Source organism: Vespa crabro, chromosome 8, assembly GCF_910589235.1.
Source record: "Vespa crabro chromosome 8, iyVesCrab1.2, whole genome shotgun sequence".
NCBI lineage: Eukaryota > Metazoa > Arthropoda > Insecta > Hymenoptera > Vespidae > Vespa > Vespa crabro.
The window spans coordinates 3644232-3664231 of record NC_060962.1 but is presented as its reverse complement, the minus strand read 5'-3'; the positions used below and the strand labels follow the sequence as shown (position 1 = coordinate 3664231).

Here is a 20000-nt window from a genome sequence, read left to right as displayed (position 1 = left end):
ATATATATATATATATATATATGTATGTATGTGTACATATGCATATGTATCTATGGATACGCGTACGCATGTATGTGCGTATCAATGTGTATCGCAAACGACCATAGAAACGTTGCTCGCAATTAAACGTCGCTGGCAAACAAATTGCGTTCACTGCGTGCCAATAAATTAGAGCTACTGTTTGTGAGACACTCCGTTCTATCGACTGACGCCGTAAAAAGAAGAAAAAGAAAGAAAAAAGGACGGAAGAAAGGAAGGAAGGAAGGAAGGAAGAAAAATAAAAAGACAAAAAGGAACGAACAAAACGAAGAAGATAAAGAAGAAGATAAAGATGAAGAAGATGATGAAGAATAAGATGAAGATTATGAAGAAGAAGAAGAAGAAGAAATTCAGATAGATTGTAGAAAATAAAGACTCATAGCAAGACTTCTTAAAAAATAAGAACATTAGAATATATACGATAAAAATTATTTGATATTCGATAATATATTGTTTATATATATATATATTTTTTTTTATTATATTTAAAAAGATAGAAACGTATAAAATATGCGATATCCATAGTTATCACGTTATCGATCCAACTAAGGAATGAAGGTAACATTTTTTTTTAAAACGTTGATTTACAACTTGTACATACGTACGAATTCATATACAAAAATATATCTAAATATAAAGTAATACATAAACTTTTATCATCGAACATTCGATAGTACTCTTGTAATAATTGTAAAGGAGAGTTTATTTGACACGCTCCACGAATGGTACCAACGCGTAATACAAGACTACAGATTATCCACCCTATAAACAATATATAGATTATATGGGGATTTCTAGATAGATTAAGGGTAACTATAAACTGTCGTAACTAGTGATTACTTCTTTCTCTCTCTCTCTGTCTCTCTCTCTCTCTCTCTCTCTCTCTCTCTCTCTCTCTCTCTCTCTCTCTCTCTCTCTCTCTCTCTCTCCCTAACACTATCAAGCAATCATTGCCTTCTCCTATTCCAGTTACTCCTTCTCCTCCTCCTCCTCCTCCCTTTAATCCCTTTATAATCTCATCACTCTGAGTTGCGATGCTTGGTATTGGTTCAATGGTGCTTCCGACTCGTTTAAATAAAAAACCAAGAAAAAAGAAATAAAAGAAATAAAATAAAAAAAAAAGGTCGAAGTAAATCTAATCGAGAATAAAATTGTCGACCCAAAGATAACAGCGGCTTCAAATAAATCTTAACGGAATATTTCTAATCTTAATCGTGATATCATGATTATTCTTAAAATTTAAAGAACGTACTTCGAATATGAACCTTGATAACTTTCTCTTCCTCTTTCCATCTCCTTCGATATATTTACATATACTTATATGTATGTTATATATATATATATATATATATATATATATATGCAGATATTCGATGTGGTTTCCGAGAAAGATAAGACCAGAAGTACCTTCGTTGACGTACTCAACAATCGCGAAGTTGGAAGATGCAGAATAAGTACGTTGCAGCTCTGCAAGGATGCTTGTTAAATAATGCATGACTGCACTAATAAGTCCCGTCCCATCGCCCACTTGATCCGAACTAATTGCCACTAGTGTTCTATCCTTGTTTTCTAAAGCCGATTGTTACCCAGTATCGTATATATAGAAAGTTGTAGGAGACTAAAGGAAACCAAGTTTCTCTTGTGTCCCATCATACCAATCATTTATCCAATATTGTTTATTTAAAACATCTATAAAAAAAAAAAGAAGAAAAGAAAATCTATTTTCTCCATCCGACCATAATCTCCTTTGATTTTTACAATTTTATCCTCGATCCGTCGAGTAATGTCATTATTGTAACCTTCGTCTCCTATTTATATGCACTTCTTGCATATAAATTTCAATTAAGTCTATAAGAAATATTTTATACAAGCAGATAATAATATATTGATATATACATACTTGTACATGATACGTGCAATGTAATAATCGAAGATTTTCCCTAAATCTTTCTTTAGAGTATTTTCTATGAATTTCTATATAGGTATTCATATAACATTTATCCGAAACATATATCGGATTTTTAATGTTTCTTAAATTACATATGTATTTAATATTTTTAATATTTGTTAAATTATATATATATATATATATATGTGTGTGTGTGTGTGTGTGTGTGTTTATTTTTAATAGTTTCACAAATTATGATTATTATATCATAAGTTTTAATATGTAGCTACTTAAACAATGACTTAAGTTGAAAAATTTAATATTCTTCTATGTATTAAGTTTTACATGTATATATATATATATATATATATATATATATATATATAAATATTATAATTTCGTTTCTCCTTATCTGACATGTTTCACAACGCTTACATTGCCTCTGAAAAAAGAGTGACGTAAATCTCACCCAAAGTCGATACGAAGCGCACGTTTATCCACGTGTCGGGCGCGAAAGAGAAAATGAGAATCTCGCTTGCCTGCCGTGAAAGCATGTAAACAAAAGGTGCTGCAAGAAGTGTCCTCTCTCAACAACCTCATAAATTAGTTAGGAATTTACCTAGTCCTTCCATAGTTTCGTTAATGAGACGGTCATGCAAATGCATTAGTAGTCCACTTCGAAGCTTTCCATTTGTTCTCCCATGACGATGATGTTTAGATACAATAGTTTCATATAATCCTTTAAACCTATTATTAAACACTAATCACGTTTGTTTCGAACATTTAAAAAAGAAAAAAAAAAAACATTTATAATTTTTTTTGTAATTGTAGATCATTTGTTTGTTTAATTTTATAAATCATATAATAACACATACATTTATTATATAATATAATTACAATTCTAATCGAACGTATTATCATTATAATAATATCTAAGATATTATTAGATATATATTATGAATTGAATATATGATATGACAAAAAAGATATATTCTCTATATATACATTAACGTTTCATACTCATATTCATATTTTCTTTTATTACGTGTACTAGATTTCCTTCAGAGAAAAAAAAAAGAAGAAGTAAAAGATAATTTGAATAGATTTTAAATATATGAATTATATATGTGATATGATAAATATATATATATTTATATATATTATATATTTACTATATATACTATACATATCACATTTCATTCGCATTTTCTTTCGTTTCACGTATTAGATGTCCTTCGAGGGAGAAAAACAAATTGGAATAGATTGGAAAGTCGAAACATCCAAGCACGTAACTCGGTCGTGTTACTTATATTATACGTTCGAGTTGTGGAAAAAAGTAAGCACATCTCTCTCTCTCTCTCTCTCACTCTCTCTCTTTCTTTCTTTCACTCTTTTCGATACTTCTAACATCCAATCGTTTTTACTTTATACACGATATACATATATATATGAAAGATCTACAAAAAGCCATATTTTTACGTTACACGCGTTATTTATTCCCTCGAAACCATTTGTATCTTCAGCACGATGGTTCCGACCTACCTGTATTTCACGAAATATCACTATTTCTAAAAAAAAAAAAAAAAAAAAAAAAAAAAGAAAAAAAAAACACCTTCTTTTCACTTTTCAATCTTCTCGAACGCAAAAAAGAATATTTTCCTCTCCCAAATAAGTTCGCGCACATTGAATTTTTCTCCCGATATTTGTTCCTCTTCTTCTTTCGACTTTTTTCTTTTTATATTTTTTATCAAGCTATTACCAAAATAAAATTTATAAGCCGATCGAGAAATTGTTCCTTGATATTATTACGTTCGAAATATTTATCACGATCCCAAAACGTTTTAATTTTTATCTCGTGATATCGTGCGAAATTTTTTTTTTTCCTTTGCATTCTTTAAACGGTTAATCATAATCGAAAATTTAACAGGTAAGCAATAGGACGCTTTCGAAATAACATTCACCCGCTTCTGATAGGTTCTCAAGAAAAAGTAGAAAAAAAAAAATCAGAGGATCTTACGAGGATCAACGTAAATCCAGGATTTATCCAGCATTCGTGAAATCCATGTATTGGAATCGTGAATTATCGGTTGGTTGATCGTTAACAGTCTGACAATGAGCCAACGGGGATTCGTTGTCCGTTAACATCACGATTCCTCTCTATCTCTATCTCTATCTCTCTCTCTATCTCTATCTATCTATCTATCTATCTCTCTCTCACGACAAAACAAAGGCAAATCTGTATATAACCATGAGATTGACCGGTGTGCGAAATTCACAACGGTGGCGAAAATCGACGAATATTAGCGATCAAAATGCCAGACAGAGACCTCGTGCAGGCCAATTTCTGTTTTCGTTCTTCGAATTCCTGACGATTGCCAGCTTTGAATTTCGATCTTCGTTGAAAATTCATGCTGACTAATGCACTGAGATAAGCAAAAAGAGAGAGAGAGAGAGAGAGAGAGAGAGAGAGAGAGAGAGAAAGAAGCAGAAAATTTATTTAAAATATTTAAATAGTTTGAATTGGTATGATAAGAGTAATGATAATAAATAACAATCGTGATAATAATTTTGAAAAAGAAAATGTATAATATTGATCGAAATCGGATTATAATAAATATATTAATTATTATCATATAATAATTATTAGAATTCATAACAATTCGAGTTACTAAAATAAACTATACAAAGAAGTAAAACCTTATACAATGATAACAATAATAATTTGAAAGGATTCAATTTGTCCGTCGAAAATATGAACTAATTATGAATATTTTTTAACCTATATACGTTAAAACTAATACAAAATAATGTTTATTTTGATATCGTCATATAAAATGTTATAAATAAAATTTGTTGATATATATCTGATTATAATTTATTATATTTGAAACGATATTATATTCCATGAGGGTAAACACACGAAGCAAAGAGCTGTGACAATAAGAATAATTACGCAATTATGTTAGTTGCGATGGTAGCAAATAACGATCGCGTGTAGTCAAGATAGACTCGGATAGATATCGACGATTGGACGCAACAACCCCTTGGTTCTAATTGTACGGCGCGTAATGGCGTATATCGTGCCAATTATCTGCTGCATTTAGCCGAGTTAAATTCATCCACGGCACACAGTTCGAAATGGTCGCGACTCGAGCTACCGTTCCGTTTCCAGAAGTATCAACGAACTTTCCTAACTGTATGTAACATCTTCTCTTTCGAAACAAACTAACTTATAGGGATATAATATATACAATATACATATAGGTAATATATATGGTATATAATTCTATGGTAAGATACTTGTGGTTGGACGCCAATTGACATTTTTTCTTTCGATACTCTCCAATAAAATTTTATGACCTCTATGTACCGCAGAGAATAAATGTACGGTTTGTTCTTTTTGTAGAAAAAAAAAACAAGAGAGAGAGAGAGAGAGAGAGAGAGAGAGAGAGAGAAACAAAAAAAAGAAGTAAAGGTCAAGGTCAATTCTGAATTTTCACAAGTAAATTTTCTAATGTCGTGAAAAATTCCAATCCTTCGTATTAACCTATTTCACGTGCGATAGTCGTTCGAGAATTTCGTTCGATATTTTCCATTAACGTTCCTTTTTGCCAGTTTACACAGCCAGCCGGTTTACAAAGGAAAGTAACTCTGGCATCTAGAAGTGTGATCTACTTCGGAAGATTTTTCTGACCAAAAATCCTGTGATCCAGTTGAGTCCCTTACCGTGAATCAAGATCTTCTTTGGTAGTTCGTCGCTCGAAAATCTCCTGTAGTTTCTTATCGTGATCTTTCTTGCAGCAATCCCCTTCTTCCCTTTGACTTCTATCGAGATCGAATTCCCACTGTGAACTGTACTTTCTTGTCCTTTCTTTCGATTTAACACCAATATTATTATACTTATGATCTATGTTAACATCATGTTATATCCTTATAATAAATTAATTGAAAAAAAAAGAAGAAAAAAGAAACAGGAAAAAAACAAAAAAAAAGAAAAAAAGAAATATAGAAATTTTATACCGAAAATTATTCACTATTATTATTATTATTATTATTATTATTATTATTATTATTATTATTATTATTATTATTATTATTATTATTATTGTATTTATCTTATAGTATGTTCTGTTTTTTTGCTTTTTCTCAATTTTATTTTTAATTATATATAATTATATTATATATATATATATATATATATGTATGTATGTGTGTGTGTGTGTGTGTGTGTGTGTATAAATAGTATTATTTATCGTTCGAGTACACGTAATCCTCCCCGAGCTACGGAGAAACGATTGACACGAAAAAATTGCTAACGTCAGAAGGCGGATCCATTTCTTGTAGGAAAGAAAGTATCGTCGAGTTAGCGAAGTTTCAAGCCGCGCAGCCGTTCCTTCCTATCGCAAAAAGACTATCCGTTTCCACGCTACTTCCGCACAAAGAACGTGGAAAGAAACTCAGCTTGTTATTGCTGTAAGACAACGCTCGATCTTACCACGTTCCTTTTACAAATTGTCCTTACACTTTTATCTTTTCGAGTATACCTTGGATAAATTGCATTTAAAAAAAAAAAAAAAAAAAAAAAAAAAAAAAGACGCCACTCGGTATCGTTGACAGATTCAGACCTAAAATATCTCCAGAGTTAATATTTTTATATTCTTTTAGAAGAAAACATTTCGTTCGAATTGTTTTATTATATATCTCTACGTTAACATACATTTATCTAAATAGAAAACTTTATGTCTATTTTATTAACATCAATTTAATTAACCAACATATTTTCATTTATCTATATTATAAATATTTCATCGTGAATAAATAGACGAATATATTTAATATCAATCATTGTATTATTCAAAAAAAAAAAAAAAGAAATCGATTCTTTCTTTAAAGAGGAACGTTGACAGAATTGGATTTTAAATGATATTTTTACGTTCGTTTAGAAAAATTGATTTATTATTGTATACTTTTTGATATTAACACGTACGCACTTATGCAAATAAAAACTTTTACATATCTCATATTAAATACATAAATTTATATTTATATGTATTAAATATAATACGTATTAAATATTAAATTAAATATTTTCTCGAATAAACAAGCAAAATTCATATATTATAATATGATACATTATATTTCTTTGATAAGAATGATACTTTAGGGAAGAAAATATTTCACAATAAATCACTCGTACAAGCTCGTATATATTAACTACATAAATATGTGCTCGCTTAATGATCTTTTTTCTTGGTTTTTTTTTTTCTTTTTCCGTAGTATCGAAAGTACGATATACATTCGAAATTCATGTCTGACCCTGTTACCCAACGTTCGTAGATACGTAGGGACGACCAAAACTTCGGTTATCTCGCAAATAAACTGTGAGTGTTTGTTTCAAGCGGAACAGTACGCGGTAACGGTACCAAATTGCACCCGAACCAGAAACAATATGCAATAGACTTGCATACACATAGGATAATGACGCTCATACCTACATTCGTTCCTACATTCGTTTGTATATTCGTACGTTCGTTCGTTCGTTCGTTCGTTCGTTCGTCCGTTCGTTCGTCCATTCGTCCGTTCGTACGTTCGTTCATATAGAGATAAACACTGATAAAAAACGCAGACGTAGAAGAGTGCACCCATAATTCGTTAAAAAATATTCTACAATGCCCGAGAATATCTGTAGAACATTTTGTTTTCTTTTTTCTTTCTTTCTTTCTTTCTTTCTCTTTTCTTTCTTTTTTTCCTTCATTACTTTTCTTCGTCACACACGTTATGACGTTCAAACTCTTTTTTTTTTTGCATTTCGAAAGAAAATGAAAATGTCGTTTCTCCGTAATCGAGAATTATTTTTTGTTTTCGCAGATTTAATTATAAAAGAATTAACTTTTTTCTCTCTTTCTTTTCTTCTTTATTTTTACTTTTTTTGTTTTTTTGTTTTTCTTTTATTTTTTTAATTTTTCTTTTTTTTTTCATTTCTTCGCCGATAATTAATAAGAAATAAGTTTCATTAGTCGGACAATTATATCTCCCCCCACTCAATCCCCAAGTTCCCACTTCGGAGGAACAAAAAGTTTGAATAAGATTATCAAAAGAAAAAAAAAAAAGAAAAGAAAAAAAAGAAAGGAAAAAAGAAAGAAGAAAAAAAATTTAATAATCAGAAATTATGATTCTCCGTTTGACGGTCAATTTTGAATATGGCGGTGATACGTACTCCCAACGATGAACTTCACTCTTCACATGGAGAACATATTCCCCGGGGGTATACTCGTTGCGTGATAACTGAATAATTAATTAGAAGGTGAGATTAATTAGTACGGGAATGTGGTCGCGTTCGAATACGGCGCGTAACACGAGCGAATGCCTCGGCTTCACGGTTTCGAGCGTAACGTTCGCCCAAGATTTATTAGCCGCTTGATGACTTTGCTTCCTACGATTTATGACTCTTACCATTGTCGTTTGTCTCACTCTCTCTTTCTCTCTTTCTCTCTCTCCCTCTTTCTCTCTTTCTCCATAGAAAAACAAAAATTTCTTCGTTTAATATTACACGTGTAACAATTGTTTTAAAAACTTAATTCACTCGGTTGAAAGTAAAAATATATATTAAAATACGTGCGCATGATTCTGTAACCAAAAATTTAAATAATCATAAAAAAAAGAAAATAAACAAATAGAAATATTATTATTGAAATAAATATATTCGTATTTATTTGTTTTTTTTATTTTTTAACGTTTCATATAAATATAATATATATTTATTAATATTTTACTTGGAAATAAAAATATAATAATATATATACAAATTCCAGGATAGATTCTGAAACAAGAAGTTTGAATAAAAATAAAATAAAAAATAAATGAATAAATAAATGAATAAATATTATTGTTGAATAAATATGAATGTATATATATATATATATATATATATATATATATATATATATATATAGATATTTGTTATTAATTTATTCGTTCATAATGTTAAATTTATTGACATGAGGTATATCGAATTTTCGGAATTTTTTCAGATATTTTAAAGAAATCTCAATATTCTCGAAATATTTGTCAATTAAGAAACGACTTTTCATAATATTATCGATCATTTAACATGTAATAAACGATTAACGTAGTCGTTATAATTTCTATATAATTTTGTTCCTCTCACCAAGAGATTCTTGCGGGAACCATAATTTAATGGCTTATTACGCGCCGAACCGAGGCAGTTAGCGGCGACAAGTGCCAATTAGAATCAGACGAGTACAGCGCATGACTTAACGAGCGATAACTTTGTTCGGTAACGCCACACGCCTTTCAAATTAGAACGAAGGAAAAGAAAGTAAAAAGAGAGAGAGAAAAAGAAAGGAAAATAATGAGAGAGAAATGGGGAGAGAGAAAGAGAGAGAGAGAGAGAGAGATAAAGAGAGAAAGATAGAGAGAGAAAGAAATGCAGAAAGAAGTTATTGGATCGATTCGAAGGAAGTTCCTCTTAAATCGTTATTTTTTAAACCGTCATCGTAAAAGATTATTTTACATTAATAGATGAGAATAAAAGAATACCGCAATTTATACATGATTTATATTACAATTCGAATAAGTAACAAAAGCGAAAACGATCGAATCGAACTTTTTCTTATAATAGCTCGAATTTAATCCGCAAATATATATCCAGATAAATAAATTCGAAATAAATCAATTTCGAAGTAGAGTCGTTTGTAGAAAAAAAATTTTAAGAATAAAAAAAAAAGGAATGGTTTCGTCCGTTCCTTTTTTTTTCTTTTCTTTCTTTTATTTTTCTTTTATATCGATAAATGAGTATGGGAAAGAAAAGAAAAGGAAAAAAAAGAAAGCAAAAAAAAAAGGAGGAATCACAATATGTGATTTATATTATAATTCGATGAGCAACAAAAGTGAAAAACGATCGAATTGAATGTTTCCTTTAAAAACTCCAATTTAGTTCGCAAATATATACCCAAGTTAGTACACGAGTTTGAAATAAATCAATTTACGAAGTAAAACCATTTGTAAGAAAACGAACAATTTCATCGTTGGTATCTATCTTTCCTCTTTTTTTCCTTGTTCCTTTTACCCATTTTCTTTCTTTCTTTCTTTTTTATTTTACTTTATTTTATTTCATTTTAGATTTATTTTTTACTTCGATCGAACTCTTTCGTTTTATCGATTCTTTAGAAATCAAACGCAAAAAAGACCGAATTAAACTCGTCGAAAAACGTTCGTTGATTCGTTTGTAGAGAAAACGATGGGCAACCCGATGTCGACCACTCACGAACGATAAAAATTCTTCGGAAATTCTCTGACACTAACAACGGAAATAACAAAAGAGAAACAACAAACAATAGCAACAACAATAATAATAACAACGTCGACAATAAACAATAACGGAGTTAGACAAAGAAAGGAAAAAGAATAAAAACAAAAAGATCAGGTCAAAACGTTATCGCACGCATTCCTACTACATCAAGCTTCCATGGAAGCTTCGGTATCGTTCTTTTGTACACATATACACGCACATTACACAAAGACAAAGATGTCCATACACGTAGACACATATGCATATACATCATATAAACGTATATTTACAAATATAAATACTCGATGTAGAAGCTACACACATAAACACACATACATATATCTATATAAATGCAAACAAGTTGTACATAATATAAGGGTTGAACTATATATAAATAAATATAAGTAAATATATGTATATATGAAAATATATATATATATATATATATATATATATATATACACATACATTTCCATTTTATCTCAACCCTGGGGCTAGAGCTTTTGTTTCTTGCTACTGACAGTGGGCTGGAATAGCTAAAACAGAGACGCGTCACTTGGCCAACTCCCTCTCTCTTTCTCTTTCTCTCTCTCTCTCTTTATACATATATATATATAACTAGCACGAAATATCTTCCTTGCACTACTTACGACTGTTTTGGCGAGTAACGACACCCCCATGATTTCTCGGTGCCAACAGTAGCCACAAAAAATACTGAACGACGAAAAATAGGAACATCTGTTTTTTTTTTGTTTTATATATATTTATATATATATATATATATATGTGTGTGTGTGTGTGTGTGTGTGTGTGTGTGTATACGAATTATTATATTCGTACAGAAGTGACCATTCTTCTTTTTTACTTTTTCTATTCTTTAATATTTTTTCGAATAGGAACTTTACTACCGTCGTTCAAAGAAAAAATTTTATGAAAGAAATATTTTTTCATTAGGCAATAACTTTAAAACATTTAAACGGAAAAAATGAATTAAATAAATAAAATTTTGTTATCATCGTTTGAAATGTTAAGAAAAAATTTTACGGTAGAAATATTTTGTTCGTTAGATAATAACTTTAAAATATTAAAGAATGAGTTAGATAAATATAAATAAACGAACATAGAGAGAAAGAGAGAGAGAGAGAGAGAAAGAGAGAGAGAAAGAGGAAGAGAGAAAAAGTGAGGCGAAAAGACGGAAATAAACGAGTCGCGGAAAGTGCGCTTATTCCGTCGAACCTTAGAGATTTTATTTCGTCTTGAGAAAAATTGCGCGAAATGGCGAAGGCGGTAGCTAGCAATGGTAGGAAAAAGTTTCTCAAGGAAGACTAATACTACTCTTTCTGAACGTGAAGGAAACGAAAGTGCGACAGTGAAGGATTCACATTAGAGAAAGAGAGACCGGGAGCAAATATAAGTTTACAGTATAAATATATATATATATATATATATATATATATATATATATATATATACATACATATATATGTTTATATATATGTATATATGTGTGTGTATGTGTGTGTATCTCAATGGTTCTACGAATAATATCAACGGAAAAGTATGTAGTTAATTGAAAATTATTATAACAGATAAAATGTACGAGAACTTCGTCATTAAAATTTTAACGAATTTCACCTAGCCTCTAACTTGTCTAACTATTCGTTAAAATTATTTAATATTCAATATATATATATATATATATATATATATATATATATATGTATTAAAGATGTATTAGGTATTCCAAATATTATCTAAAGGTAAATTAAAGTATATCCTTTGAATTTAATACACAAATACCTGTTCGCAAAGTTACTTACCGTAATGTTGGGATTCGTTTCAAAAACCTACAAAAACGTACATATATACCGTGGCTGAAAATGATCATACGCGAGGACACGTGGACAAAGAATTTCTTTGTCTATGTATTATATCCGTCGGAAAGGGGATTCTAACGTTGTCGCATGTTTCGTGAGTACTCGTCCTCAAGTAAAAAAGGGTCATGGCAATACCCCAAGGAAAGAAAGGGAAACGTACTGTGAAGCTTTACCCTTGTACAAATGCCAAAATACAGATCCCATTTTCGTCTTGAGATGCTAGAATCGTCGGAAAAGCGAGAGAGAGAGAGAGAAGAAATATTAGAAAAAGCTTAACGGTGGATACCGCTAACATAATGTGTTACAAGAAATAACGAGTGAGATGAATTACATATTTAAATTTAGAAATGTTTTTTCCATGTTAATTCATCCCTTTTTAATAAACATAATTATTGATTCGTTGAATTAAAATGTTTAGTTTGTAAATTTTACGTATGATAAAATCCAAATAATTATATTTTTATATAAATTATTATGACACATATATATGTATATAGATTATTATTATTATGTTTCTCTACAAATTATCATGACATATAAATTATTTATAGCAAATATGATCTATGTATAAAATATTTATTTGATCTTTTCTTTTTCTAAATATTTATAAACATTAATAATATCTTATAAAAAGAGAAAATAAAAAAATATAAGACATAATCAGATCAATTTATTTTTTCCACTAACTATCATTTGAATGGTCAATATATTATATATATTTAATTTTTTCTTATCTTTCGTTACCTTCTTCTTCTTCTTCTTCTTCTTTCTTTCTTTTTCTCTTTTTCTTTTTGGAATTATTCCACGCTAACGAACACTGGCTTGAAGCGCTTTTCATTATGAATATAGAAAAGGAAAGGAATAAAATTCTTTATTCCCTCTTTCAATACAATCGGCACGTGAACTCTCAACGCGTAATAAAGTACAGGTGATACTTTAGATAGAATCCAGGACATCACACTAATATAGTCCACCACTGGCACCATTTCTCACGATTTATATGTCAAGATTAAGGGAGATAGAAAGAAAGACATTGTCGGTCCATACAATAATAAGAATGTCGCGAATAAGGTCGCGAAATAATGTAATACCTATGTCGCGAATGGAACGGACATTTTACTTCTGGTAGTGCATACAAATGACGTTTTCTTTGTTTTTCCTCGTATTATTGATTATTATATACTTGATGCATCGAGTAAGAAGAAATTTTAATTATTATTTTACTTTCTCTCTCTCTCTTTCTCTCTCTCTCTCTTTCTCTATCTATCTATCTATCTATCTATCCATCTATTTATCTATCTATTTATCTATCTATTTATCTCTCTCGCACTCTCTCTTTCTTTTTCAAATTCAAAAACTATTTAATGATTTATTTAATTTTCAAGCTTTCAATCGATCGATAAATATAAACACATTGTCCGTTTCCATCGAAGCAACGAGTACGAGCAAAAGCGATAATCCGTGTTTACTATAAATATTTTAATAGTGGAAGCACGTGAATGATGAACCATAACAAAATCAATGGACTTGGTTACTTAACTACGTTATATCTAAATTTCCCCCGTTAACTTCTAATTCTGTCAAATTTGATTTTGAAAACATTCACGATATGAGGACCATTGATAGAGATAAACGAGATTTAAAAAATATTTCGTTTCTTATTATATAGACAATTTGTTTTTTTTTTCATCATACTCATAAATACTCATAAATATGAAGATAAAAAATTTTTAAAAATAAACGAAGTATTACATCTATATAAAAGTTGTTATATCACATGTTCAGATTCTTAAATGTTGTTTAACATGGATATATATATATTTTATCAAAAAAATATGTGTACATATGTAAATATATATCTTACAAGTATATACGCGCATATATATAGGAGAGATGATATATTTTTTTATTACATTCTTATTGTTGTTAAAATGAAGACAAAAATCTTTTAGATATGAGCAAAATTTTACCGATGAATATTACATTTATAACAAAAAAAAATATTCTCATATACGTGTTCAGATACACATTCGTAATATCGATATACGCGTACGTATATATTTTTTATTAAATATATATATATATATATAATATATATATATAGGTTAGCGTGTTGTTTCAATATAAAATCGTAGACACGATCCACACTCGACGATACGATCTATTTACGCGAAAGCTGCTTTTATAAATGTTTCGTCATCCACGACCCGATTATAGAAGAGGGAGGAGAGTGAGGGGACGGGAGGGGAGGGATACGGATGATAACACCATCACGATCCATCATGCGCACGACAATGGCTCCGTTCTCTCATTAATTACATTTTTGTTCAAGAATCGTGCGTGTCAGCACCACGTTACCACCCACTTCTCCTCACTCCCAATCTCTCCGTCACATTCAACTGTTTCCTCCACGCATGTATCTGTTTTTGAAAAAAAAAAAGACAAAAGAAAAAAGAAAAGATAAAAAAGAAATAATAATAAGAATGACAATGTCAAAAATCTCGATTGCATTTTTGCGACCTATAGAAACAAAAAAAAAACTTCAAAAAAGAATCTATCGATCAGCTACGACCAATTAAAACCGAAATATATCTTTCTGAAAAAAAAAAAGAAAAAAGAAAGATCAGTTAAAAAAATCAAGTAAAATCTCTTCTATATTAAAAATATTTTGCTAGTAATCGTAAAATATTAATGAGAAATCTTTCACCAATAACAAATTATAGGAATGACATGTTAAGTGTATCGACTATATAATATTGTATTATATACAATTATATAAGAGGATAGTATATGAAATATAAGATGTATACGAAATATAAGACGATAGCACTTAATCGTATAATAAATTAATACACGTTTAATATTACGTTATTGCATTTAATGAGAAACGTAGTAATTTCGATTTTTTTTCCAACGAATTTTTTTAATTATATACAAAACATTCTTGTGCCTGAAGAATTTCGCACGACAAAAAAGAAAAAGAAGAAAAAGAAAAGACAAAAAAAAAAAAGAAAAAAAAGGAAAAAAGAACAAAAAATGAGACGGGTCTTAACGAATTAAAATATAAAGTCGTTTTGGGTTAAAGTCGATAGTCGAAGACAATCGATCGTCATTCGAGTATCAACTCATGTGCTGGGTACGATTGTATGCAGTAATAATTACAACGGGCCCGTCGAGCACCGTACCGATATCGTCCCTACTGACAATATACGAGGATCGTTTATACACCGCTACGTTATGCACTACGCGTCATTTCCCAGGGGTGGCTTTTCACTCACACAGAGACATAGACATGGAGAATACCATTGAGCCACGAAATGGTATCTATGTATAAGTGTAATGAAAATTGGCGGTGGAGTGAGAAACAACGCGCGTCAGCTGTAACGAATTTTTCTCCAAAACTACTTTCTCTTTCTCTCTCTTTCTCTCTCTCTCTCTCTCTCTCTCTCTTGCTTCTTTTCCCCCTTCTTGGTATCTTTAGTGTATGCTCGATGAAACGGAAACGTAGACAGGGATCTTAATACATTTTCGAAATTACAACGAAAAACTTCCTCTTGAATGAATTCAGATTTCTGAATGGAATCGTGATCGCAATCACTTTTAGTAAAATATTTCGTTATCCGATAATTAATGCCGAGATTTTTTATACCAAGCTACAAAGTCCTAGGATCTTACTGAATTTTTTTTTTTTTGTTTTGGTAAGGACTTTAGGATCATTTTAAAAATAAATTAACCCGCTTTTCTGTTCCTTAAGACTTTAAGAACGTAATTTTTGCATTTTCTCTTTTTATTTATTTTCTTTCTTTTTATTTATTTTTGTTTTCTCTCTCTTTTTCAGATTGTGAAAAAGTGTTCCCCTCGGCTTGTTGTTTTAACATTTTAAAAAGGGAAAAAGAAAGAACAGAAGGGAAAGAAAAAAATTTGACTACATTAAAAAAGAAAGAAAAGGTCTTCGAAAAGTAGCAATTAATTTTTAATATCATCATCTACGAACTTTTAGTTCACCTTATAGATATTAAGAACTCTTAACGTTAATCGTCGTTCATGCAACAAAAAAAAAATTTAATAAAGAACTTGTTAAAAAGATTTGATGTTAATGGTTACTTCGAAAAAGATTTGATGTTAAATTCCGAAAAAAAAAATTTAAATAGTAGTGAAATACGATCCTTTTAAAGTCCTTTTAGAAATTAAATAAAGGACAAGAGAATTTTGTATGAAAATAGAACATATCAAATTATACATTTACGAGAATGTAACAAACTAAACAAAAAGATCTTAAACCTATACACTCGCAGAAATTTAGATCTCTCTTTGTTAACAAGATAATAAATGATTTGAAAGATAGGAAAAATCAAGTCGTAGGGGGATATACAACGATGGATTATCCGAAGATATTAATGAGGTAATAAAGACGAAACAAGAACGTTGCTAAGACGTAGCTAAATCCAAACGTATTGTCTTTGCCAAAAGACAAATCCTTCTTATCGTTGAAGTTATTGAATTATTAGAAAAAAAAGCAAAAAAAAAAGGAAAGAAATAAAAAAGAAATATTATTTGTTTTTCATTCGCGACGTACATACATTCGTAATTCGCATTTAAACAAATTGAAGATTCCTTCAAATGATGTATTGATAAAAATCGAAAAGAAAAATGGAAGAATTGTTTAAAAAGAAGAAAACGTTTAGATAATTGGAAAGAAGTCCATCTGTCAGATTAAAAAAATGAAAAAAAAAAATAATCATGACTTTTAACGTATTATTTTTAGTTTGATAATGGCTGCACGTAAAAGGGGAAAAAAAAAATATATGAACATATGTTCGAACGGATAGAAAAGGATAGTTTTAAATTGAAAAATTGCGTTAACACAACGATATCATTCTGCCAAAAGAAAATGGATAGATCAAATTTATGAAGGGAAATGTAATCTAATAGAAAGATAAAAAAAATAAAATAAATAAAATAAATAAAATAAATAAATAAATAAATAAATAAATAAAAAAGGAAAAAGAAAAACGATATAAAAAAAAGAAAGAAAATGTGAAAAGGAAAGAAAAAAAAGGAAAGAAAAAATGTACTACACAAATTTCGTTACGTGACAAAGTAATAAAAGCACGTCGAACCTGTCCGACCATAATCGGACTTCTCTCCTACACTCGACCACATTCGCGGGTTCCTCTACTTCATCGCATATTACACCTACACATAGTGACATTGGCCAGACGCGAGAGTGCAATGCGCCTCGGTTGCGGCTCGCAAATTAATAGATTGGAGCGGAGTTGGCCAGGTCGACAAAACGACAAGCCGACCGAACGACCAACCACGTACCTATAGTACCATCGTCATAGAAAGCTTTTTTACGTTTTAAAAAGTCCTATTCCCGTAGCTAAAACTGTTTACGATTAGTTCGTACGGGGGTTTAACATGAAATTAATGTTTCTTTGTTCATAAGAGTTTTACCATGAATTTTGTAGCGTGAGTTTATCTCGTAATTTTAATGTTACTTGCCGTTCGTGAAAATTTATAGGAAGTAATCATATATGCTTTCCTGTAATATCATTAATAATTAATTTGACACGACGTACCCAGGTCGAGAAGGCATTAACTAAGGTATTTATCAGCACAAAATGTTCCGAAGTGTTGCGTGTCATGAAATCATCGAAGGAAGAGCTCCCAGGTTTCCTTCCTCTTCTCTATCGAACGATATAAACCGCTAAGAGTAATTAATTTGCCAACCACCCGATAAGCATCTTTGAACGTTCGTGCCGAGCGTTAGTTACGTATTAATATTCTATAATGTCGAGTATGATATTTCATCATGAAGAACGAAAGGAATCAAAGGTAAGTCATTTACTTACTCTTTTCTACACCCTATATTCCTTCCTTCTCTTTCTCTCTCTCTCTCTCTCTCTCTCTCTCTTTTATATTTTTTTTGCTTTCTTTTTTCGGAACAAAATATTTCAACGTAATGTAAAGAAAAAGAAAAAAAGAGCACTAATTTTCCCATCTCTCGAATTTTCTTCTTATATAATAAATCTTAAAAGTCTCGTAAAATCTGTTGCGAGAAAGAATTTTTTTTTTCTTTTTTTTTTTTTTTGTAATAAAATTTTCGTATTACAGCGATAAACGTCGCAATAAATATAATATAGGTATCAGTATGGTTATATATAAAAATAAATTTTTGACAGCGCATGTATATATTTATTTATATTTATATATGTCGTTAATAAATCCTTCCTGTGATTACATCAATTAACTTATCATGACTAGTTCGTTGAATTTTATGAACGTACGTGTGAAAAAAAAACATATATATATATATATATATATATATATATATATATATATATATATATAAAAAACATATATATATGATATATATATATTTTATATATATATATCATTGTAGAAGACATTTTCGTATAAGAAATCGAATTTTTCAACAATAATGAAAAACAAAGGATGGACGGAGATAACGTCGAAAACCTTTCTTATTGTTAAAAAGAATCTTCGACATGGACGATACTTGCCAAGTGTCCAAATCGATTCTCTACGTTGTCTATGTAGTAACTCAATGCATAGTGTCGTTCACTGAATCGAGTGGCAATCGCTTCTTTTGAGAGATCGCTTCTGTAGGAAGTCGAGTGTACGAAACACGTCGTACGACTTTGCTTTGTTCCTGTCGCAATATATAGTGTATGCACTTCCGTGTAATAAATTCTTCTTCTCGGAACACTATCATATTAAAATGAAATGAACTTTCACGAACTTTATTAGCCTCAGTTTCTTTTAAAATCCTTTAGTTCTATTTTTTTCTCTCTTTTATTCTTTTTGTATTTTATTTATTATTTCTTATCCCTTTTTCTTTTTTTTTCTTTTTTTTTTTAACTCGACGAATTTAATAATAATTTTATCTAACAAATATATCAGGTCATAGTGGATCATCTATCTCTCGAGGTCATGTTATTATTATCCTAACAACGATCTCATTTTTTTTTCGTGAAATGTTGAACGAGCAAGACGACGTAAAAATTTTATTTCAGAACATACATACCTATGTACTTACTCGCCGACATATAAAATAAGAAAATAAAAAAAAAACAAAAAAAAAATAAGAACAAATGATAGAGAAAATAGTCTATCGATTTATTTCATTATCGCTGGCCCAATTAGATTTACATATTAACAAAAATCGTATTCGAATCTATAAACGACGATAGGAAATAATATTTCTTATGTACGATAGTTGAAAGTTTTGACCAGGGCGACGACAGTCAGGCCGGACATTGAAAGAGGAAGAAAGAAAGATAGATGGTGGAAGAACGTTCTATCCCTACGTCTCTCGTATTTTTCTTTCTTTACGTATCTAACAGAGTATGGATAGCCATGTACATACATACATACATATATGTGAACATACACATACATACATATACATGTATACATCCGGTGTACATTGATGTCTGCTGCTGTGGTTTCGTTCGCAGCAACCCATTGCTGCTAGCGGCTGGATAACAGCTAGACGCGAAACAAAAGGGAATGAAGCGGGGAATATCCGAAAACAATACATTTTACTTCGGCCGAGTGAGCCCTGGGTTTGGAATCTGGCATCCCTTATACACAGGGTATGTGTACATAAATATCTCTTCGTGGCGGACCTATTCAGCATGACATAGAGCACGATGCTTTTCCTTGCCAAATATTTGTTTGAGCTTCCTTCCAGCCTCGGTCATTCGATATTTTCATCTTACTGGCTAATTTCTTGATTTTTCAAGAAAAAAAAAAAAAGAAAGAAAAAAAAAGTATCACAGAGTATCAACGATAATACGTAATACGCTATTTTAAATTTTGCATTGTCTTTCGATATATTAAAAAATAATATAATGAT

At 30.1% G+C, this 20000-nt stretch overlaps 1 protein-coding gene across 2 annotated transcripts in view; it reads left to right on the top strand.

Annotated features, from left to right (window-relative positions):
• LOC124426352 (neuroligin-4, Y-linked) overlaps positions 1-20000 on the top strand; it is a 196170-nt gene that overhangs the window by 129084 nt on the left and 47086 nt on the right. Inside the window, exon 1 of one of the 2 annotated variants that reach the window (XM_046967947.1) lies at positions 19363-19737. The exons of the other annotated variant lie outside the window; for it this stretch is intronic. The gene's annotated coding sequence lies outside the window, so the exon portion shown is untranslated. Of the gene's footprint in view, positions 1-19362; positions 19738-20000 lie in introns of those variants that run through there. 2 annotated transcript variants of the gene reach the window in all.